The sequence below is a fragment of the Dama dama genome, chromosome 11 (genome assembly GCF_033118175.1).
Source record: "Dama dama isolate Ldn47 chromosome 11, ASM3311817v1, whole genome shotgun sequence".
Taxonomy (NCBI): Eukaryota; Metazoa; Chordata; class Mammalia; order Artiodactyla; family Cervidae; genus Dama; species Dama dama.
The window spans coordinates 81587246-81594857 of NC_083691.1; the positions used below are offsets into that span (position 1 = coordinate 81587246).

Genomic DNA, 7612 nt, shown 5'->3' on the forward strand with positions numbered 1-7612 from the left:
GTGTATTTTACAGGTAAGGAAACAGACTAGTGTTGTGAGGTGCCTTGACAAACATCACCTGGTCCATCAAAGCAGAGCCTAGGACTTAAGACTCTTCTTATCTGACAATCCAAAATGCTTTCTCCTTACCTAATCACTTCCTTTTTTAACAAAAGCAGCCTTATTCTAGCTTTGGCAAACTCAGTCAATCTCTTTATTGAATGCTAGAAAAAAATTTCCCTTCAAAAATGACTTACTCTTGTTTCATAAGCTCAATCAATTCTTTTGTAATCCAAAATATGCACCCTGAAATAAATTCCATGGGTTAGAAGTCTAAGCATGTGTTTTTTGTTTTTTTTTTTTCCTCTCCCTGCTTTTGAAATCGCCACTCAGAGCATGCTGCCTAACACATACTCCCTTCCAGGGCCTGGGACTGATAGAGAAAAGGGAGAAAAAAGACAAAGTGCAAACCTATTTTCACAATCAGATCAAGCATTCAACAGATGATTGCCAAGTAATAGATGTGACTGACAACAGTCACCCAATGAGGTCGAGCATCTTAACCAAGATGCCCATTGTTTCTGATCCATTTGTTAAAGATGCCCATATTACACTGACCATGTGATGATTAAGGCATTGTTCACCAAACCAGGCATCATGACTGATGTTTTTAAAAAAAGTGCATATGTGCAAAATACAAATCTGATTACCTCAATAATAACCCATTCTTTAGCTTAAAAGGAGATGCTATTTTGGAATTATCAGCAGACGCTCTCCATCCACCCCCCCACCCCTCCACTAAATGTGTCCTTTGCACAAAGCAAAATGTTGATAATAGTTGAATGTGGGGGAATGGGTAAAAGGGTCTATTATTCTAATCTATTTGAGAATTTGAAAACTTTAACAATAAAGGTTCAATTTTTTTCCCCTTAAAAGTAATCCTTTCCTTGGGAAGAAGCTTCCCAGAGTCTTGTCTTAGTGATGACGCTCATTTAGGAAGCAAGGATTAGTAGAGGGCACTGGACTCGAACTCAGAAGTTCATGACCTCCAGCAGTCCAACAACCTCCTGGGCCACAGAACATTGAAGAGTCAGCCTTCCCTAACTCCTGGTTTGTCTCAGAGTCTCCCCTCCATTTGCTCCCACCATACTCCCTGAGAGTCCTTATCATACTGTATTTCCTTTGTCTTCTTCCCCATTTCCCCAGGAATACAGAACTCCTTTAGAGATGGTATCACAACCCAGTTAATGCTGAATCAGCAGTACCTAGTACAATGTCTGCATGTATCCCATGCTCAGTAAATATCTGGTTGACCAACCAGCTCATTGGGACTTTTCAGTATCTCACAGAAAACCATGAATGAACTTTTTGACCAACCCAATACCTACTCAGTCCAAGAAGAAAGAAACTGACATCGATTAAGTACACATTCATTAGGAGTGCCCATTTCTTACTGTTGTTGTCAAGACTGAGACCACTTAGCTCAGTGGTTGGTGTGTAGTAAGTACTCATTTACTGGTAGCTGCTTTAATAACAATTATTATTACTACTATCATTATTATTACCCACCTATCATATGATATGTAATCATCACCTGAAAGAAAATGCTCTCAAAGTCTCCAGTTATACCATTACTAAGCGGCAGAATTCAAACCTAAAACTATTTGTCCCCAAAGCTCATGATTTTAGCTCTGCATCATTCTGATTTCTTATGTCACTGCCAACTCTAACGTAAAACAGTCTATGTGTGAGTAGCTTCAGTTGTGTTCTACTCTTTGTGACCTCACGGATTGTAGCCCACCAGGCTCCTCTGTCCATAGGATTCTCTAGGCAAGAATACTGGAGTGGACTGCCTGCCATGCCCGCCTCCAGGGGATTGTCCTGAACCAGGGATCAAACCCTGGTCTCAGGCATCTCCTGCACTGGCAGGCGGGTTCTTTACCACTAGTACCACCTGGGAAGGCCAAATCAGTCTACAGATGGGCCTAAAAAGAGCTGAAAGATCTCAGTTGTGGATTGTTATCCTCCTCCACTGAATGTCAGATTCTAGAGGTAAGACACCTGGCACTTTCCACGGCTGAGAGGAAGAGACATCAAACTGTTCCAGGCTGCTTAAACTCAATTTAATCCCTCAGTGAACAGAAAGAAACAAACAGCAGTCACTACAGTTCATGTGGCTAAAATAAATGTATATTTCGCTTGAGTCAGCAGTGTCCCCCCTACCCTGAAAATGCATTAGTGTTAGTTTACTGTACATATACTTTTCACTTTAGACTTGATTTAATTGTGACTATTAAATCACATGGGGACGGCTAGTCCAGCAGTACAGGTTTGAGTTAAATGTTAAGAGAACACTGGACTGAAACAATTTCCTTTTCCTTCATCTGTATTTGAATTTCCCTTTTCCTAAGGAGCTGTGGATAGCAGCTGTTAGGGAACACTAAGTGTGAGGGTGATTGGCTGGGCAAGGGCTGTAGTAAGGGATAATCAGTTTATGAGTTCTGCCTATTTCACTAACGTGGTGATCTCAGGCCAGTCATTGTTGCTCTTGATGCTTCTGTTTGCCCAGCTATAAACAAGAAAAATCATACATGGTGAGAGTTGGGAGTTAACATTAACAACTACCCTGAAAACCCACATAAGAGTTAATAAAATTTATTGCACACAGAAATCTCCATATTTTTACACCTTCCCATTAAGAAGGTGTCACAACAAATGTCATATGATATCACTTATATGTGGAATCTAAAAAAGATACAAATGAACTTATTTATAAAATAGAAACAGACTCACAGGCATAGAAAACAAGCTAATGGTTACCTAAAGGGGCAGGGAGGGAAAGATTAGGAGTTTGGGATTAACAGATACACAGTACTGTATATAAAAATAGATAAACAAGGCCCTACTATAGAGCACAGGGAAGTATATTCAATATCTTACAATATCCTATAATGGAAAAGAATCTGAGAAAGAACATATATATATGCATGTATATGTATGTGTGTGTATATATATATATATATACACACATATAGTAGTGAAGTCGCTCAGTCATGTCCAATTCTTTGCGACTCCATGGACTGTAGCCTACCAGGCTCCTCCATCCATGGAATTTTCCAGGCAAGAGTACCGGAGTGGGTTGCCATTTCCTTCTCCAGGAGATCTTCCTGACCCAGAGATCGAATCCGGGTCTCCTGCACTGTAGGCAGACGCTTTACCATCTGAGCCACCGAGATTATATATATTTATCTCTGGATCACCTTGCTGTACCCCAGAAGCTAACACAATATTGTAAATCAACTATACTTTAATTGAAACAATTTTTTTTTAATTTTTAAAAAAACTCTCAAGAAAGCACAAATTTTCTAAGCTTCATTCTCATAAGCCTTTCCAGCCCACAGCTGAAGAGCCAGCATCAGGAAGCCACAGCCAGCCATTCTCAGGTGGAAAGTAGCCTCAGGGTCCCTTTGGCTTCCAGAAATCAGATATGCCCTCCTTGCAATGTCTTCCTGTGAACTCAGCCAGGTACCTAGAATTGGACTTTCAGGACCAGCCCTCAGATACTACTTTTCAAAATGTGTTGCCCAGACCATCAGAGAAAATTATAATTCCATCAAACAATTAAGATTGAGCTCACATTTGTAGTTTTCTGGGGAATGTAGTGTGAAATCCAAAATCACCTCCTTAGCAAGAAAAGTGAGTGAAAGTGAAAGTTGCTCAGTCATGTCTGCCTCTTTGCAATCCCAAGGACTATACAGTCCATGGAAGTCTCTAAGCCAGAATTCTGGAGTGGGTAGCCTTTCCCTTCTCCAGATCTCAACCCAGGGATGGAACCCAGGTCTCCCTCATTGCAGGTGGATTCTTTACCAGCTGAGCCACAAGGGAAGCCCCTAGCAAGGAAGGGAAGTCCTTAAAACAATAAAATGAATCAAAGATGTGGCAATAAAGTGTTAAAGGCAGGAATACCTCTGATACTGAAAGCTTTGTCAATACTTTCAAAGTTCAGTGGTTTCACCTTTTTTCAAGTGTTGGGGCTTTTTTTTTTTAAAAGGACATGAAGAACCTTAAAGAGATCCCGGGAAGTCAGATGTTTTGCTCTTCAACTCCGCTTCAAGCTATACACATAAAATAATAAATAGGAAAACAGTGGGGAAAATAGGAGATAGTAGAATTGATGAGGACCAAATGTTTGGAAAACAAAAGAGTATTTCAGGAAACTGAAGGTGAGATTCTAACAAGTCATTGACCTGGTAGAAAAGTCTAGAAATTGTGATCATAATGGAACACTGTGGCAACTTCCTGAAGGAGTTCATAAGCCCTCATGAACAAAAGGGAACAATGGATCAAGACACCCAGAAGAGCCCTGAGAATTAGGAAAATTTTGTCTTGCCCTTGTATGATGAGCAAGAGATAAACATAACTAGTTGTGCAATGAGTTGACTAGTTTAATGAACACTAAATCAACTCTTCTGAGTACATGGAGTTGTCTTCAAATAACCCACTAATGTTTTTAAGCTTTAATTCAAGAATCCTAACCAGGTATTATTTACAGCAACAAAAACCGAAACTGACAGATCCTAAATGCCAACTGATAGCCACAGGGGTCGTTAAATCAGCCTAGACTGGAGATACCTGCACACTCTCTAGCACAAGGAGAAAACGTGTAAACACCACACAGAAGTGACCTTATTCAGGCTCCGTGCTCCCTTCTCTGTCTCTAAAACCATTGCTATGACCCTTCACCTGGTTTGCCTCTCCCCACCTTCATGGCCCACTCCTCACACTTGTCCCTACAAATTATGCTCCTATTCCCAGAGTTTGCAATAATCTGGTTAAGGTAATTTATATTAAATTATGGATTTTTGATGACCCTAATGTTTCCAGAAGAATTTTCATTTTTACAATAAAAGACCCAATAACTTCAACTGATGGTCAGAGTAAAGGTTTTAGTTACATATAGAGAATGTTTTTTATATGAGAGTGTTTTAGTGAGAGATTCAAGTTATTGAAAACAAATCAACCTACCACAAGCCAAGAGGGAAACTGGGTTTCATTTTTCTGTCTCCCTAAAGACCATTTTAACAGTTTCTTTATCTACATGGCAGAATAAAGCTGTCCTATGCTCTCGAGATCCCACATTGCAGTTCTAAAGACTGACTGACTACCTCTAAATGCCATTTGTAATTTACAGGGAGAAAATCTGACTGGCACAGCCCAGCTTCTTTTGTGGCCAGGGACATGGGTATGACACAGCCCAACCATGAATACTAAGGTCCTACCAAGGGGTAGGGAGTTGTATTGGTAAGTATTATACAGGCTAAATGGACATCCTAAAAGCTCTGCTATAAAGGACCTTCCTGTAGACCCTTTGAATCTGTGTTTTCCAAACTACTCTGAGGGTAGAATCATCAGACCCTAGACTGAAAAGTCTGAATCAGTGGACCTGGCAATGTCTATTTTTAGTAACTACATCAGGTGATCATTTTCATAAGGTAAGCTTGGGAAACTGTTGAATCAAACCAGAGGCTACTGTCTATACAGGACATGTTTGACCTGTGTAGCCAAACTCTCCCATCCTGCATTCCTCAGAGTGTCTTGACCTATGATTTTCAATGAGCCTACTCTCTCCACAATCTGATCTCTTGGGAGTCATCTTAAAAAAAAAAACAAAATGTATTTACTTATTTTGGCTGCACTGGGTCTTCATTGCCAGGCACGGGATTTCTCTAGTTGCAGAGAGCAGGGCGTACTCTCTAGTTGGTGGCACATGGGCTTCTCATTGCAACGGCTCTTCTTGTTGCAGAGAACGGACTCTAGGGCACATGGGCTTCAGTAGTTGTGGCTCTCAGGGCTAAGTTGCTCTGTGGTATGTGGGATCTCCCCAGCCCAAAGATCAAACCTGTCCCCCACATTGCAAGGCAGATTCTCAACCTCTGGACCAGGGAAGTCTTACTGGGAGTCTTCTATTCTGAATTATTTCAAAGTCTCAGGAAGTAACTGTGAGGAGACTCAACATTACCAACACTTCAACTTTCACAGGAGATTTGGGCCCAAAGCATGGGAAGATAAAACAGCATGGAAAATCTTTGCCCAAAGATTTTAATTCTTTTCAGATTAAAAAGAAATAGTCAACTGTCCATACAGATGTCCCTCCCCACTCCTTAGAGATCAGGACAGCATGAAAAACTCTCTTCCTTTAGGAACTCCAACTGCCTTGAGAGTAGGTGAGTTTGACATCTTTCACATTCTCACTTCACCCCAACCCCACCATTTCAGTTCACTGGGTATTCTGGTCTCAAGTATTTTATCACATAGCTTGGAAGATCAATGTGCTACTCCTAAAACAGCTTCATAAAGGACAGTGTAACAAACTAAAGGCTTAACTTTACATATTGTTTTAAGACTCACATAATATTATCCTAATAATATAATGCTGGTTTATTTTCAGGCTGGGGTTATCAACTAAAGGATACCATTATAAAATAAGGAATAAGCAGACACTTAAAGACAACGGCCAAAATCTTTTTCCTGTGCAAAGCACTGTTGAGGTTTTCAAAAGATATATCAGAAATACAAAAGGCCAGTGAACATATGAAAAAATTGCTCCACCTCAGCAAGAATACAAATTAAAAGAATGAGCTCATTTTTTACCTATCAAATTGGCAAAGATAAAAAAGAATAATCCTCAGTACTGGTGAGGTTGTGAGAAGGTTGACTCCCTTGCTGAAAGGAGTACAAACTGGGATGGCTTTTCCAGAAGGTAATTGGAATATGTATTTATAAAGTCTTAAAAATGGCTACATTTCTTAATCTAGCACTTTTTCTTTGTAAAAATTTATCCTAAAAAAAAAAAAAGGAACTAAGACTAGGCACAAAGATTTTATGACAAGATTATTCATTATAACACGGACTATATTGGCAAGTACCTGGAGCAAAGAAAACCCAGCAACAGAAAATAGTTAAACAAACTAAGGCAGAAACATACAACGGATACATTACACTGTCACAAAAACTGAGGAGGTATGATAATATTTATAGGTGGGGCAGTATTTAATATGTTGGCAAAAAAGTCAGTTTAAAAAATAATTATAAGAGGTATGACCTCATTTTTGTTTTTGAAAATTGTAGTAGAATATTTGGGCACAGTTGCCTAGTCCATAATTCATTATTGAGAATCACCCCCACAACGCTACCTGAAAGGGGTGGCCTTCCTGGTCCTGTTTTAATAACAGCTTGACGTTGGCTGATAAAAGTGTGGATGAATAAATAACTAGAATTCTCTGAATGGAGAATAAGAACTAACAGACACAACACTGTGCTCACATGATTGCTGAGGAATAAACGGAAGGATGCTGTCCAATTAGGGCTGGGATGGCCATTTTCATTCACTCACAAGCAGAAGAGTAGCAGAATGAGACTTGTCTGCAGGAAGGAAAGGAAGAGAACAGAGAAACAGAACGTGAGCTTCAAAAGACTATGATGTGTGGAAGGAGGAGTGTCCTTTCCCTAACGTTTAAACAAGTCTCCTTTCGTTGAACAATCTTGAATCACATAAAGAGTAAACCTCTGAATTTAACAGATACTATCCCTGATGCAGAGTACATCATGAGAAATGCTGGACTGGAAGAAGCAC

The 7612-nt window shown here is 39.9% G+C and overlaps 1 protein-coding gene across 1 annotated transcript in view; it reads right to left on the minus strand.

The window, feature by feature from the left end:
• TMEM178A (transmembrane protein 178A) overlaps positions 1–7321 on the minus strand; it is a 97378-nt gene extending 90057 nt beyond the window's left edge. Inside the window, exon 1 of the mRNA XM_061155548.1 lies at positions 7303–7321. The gene's annotated coding sequence lies outside the window, so the exon portion shown is untranslated. The remainder of the gene's footprint in view (positions 1–7302) is intronic.
• Between the last annotated feature and the right edge of the window lie 291 nt (positions 7322–7612).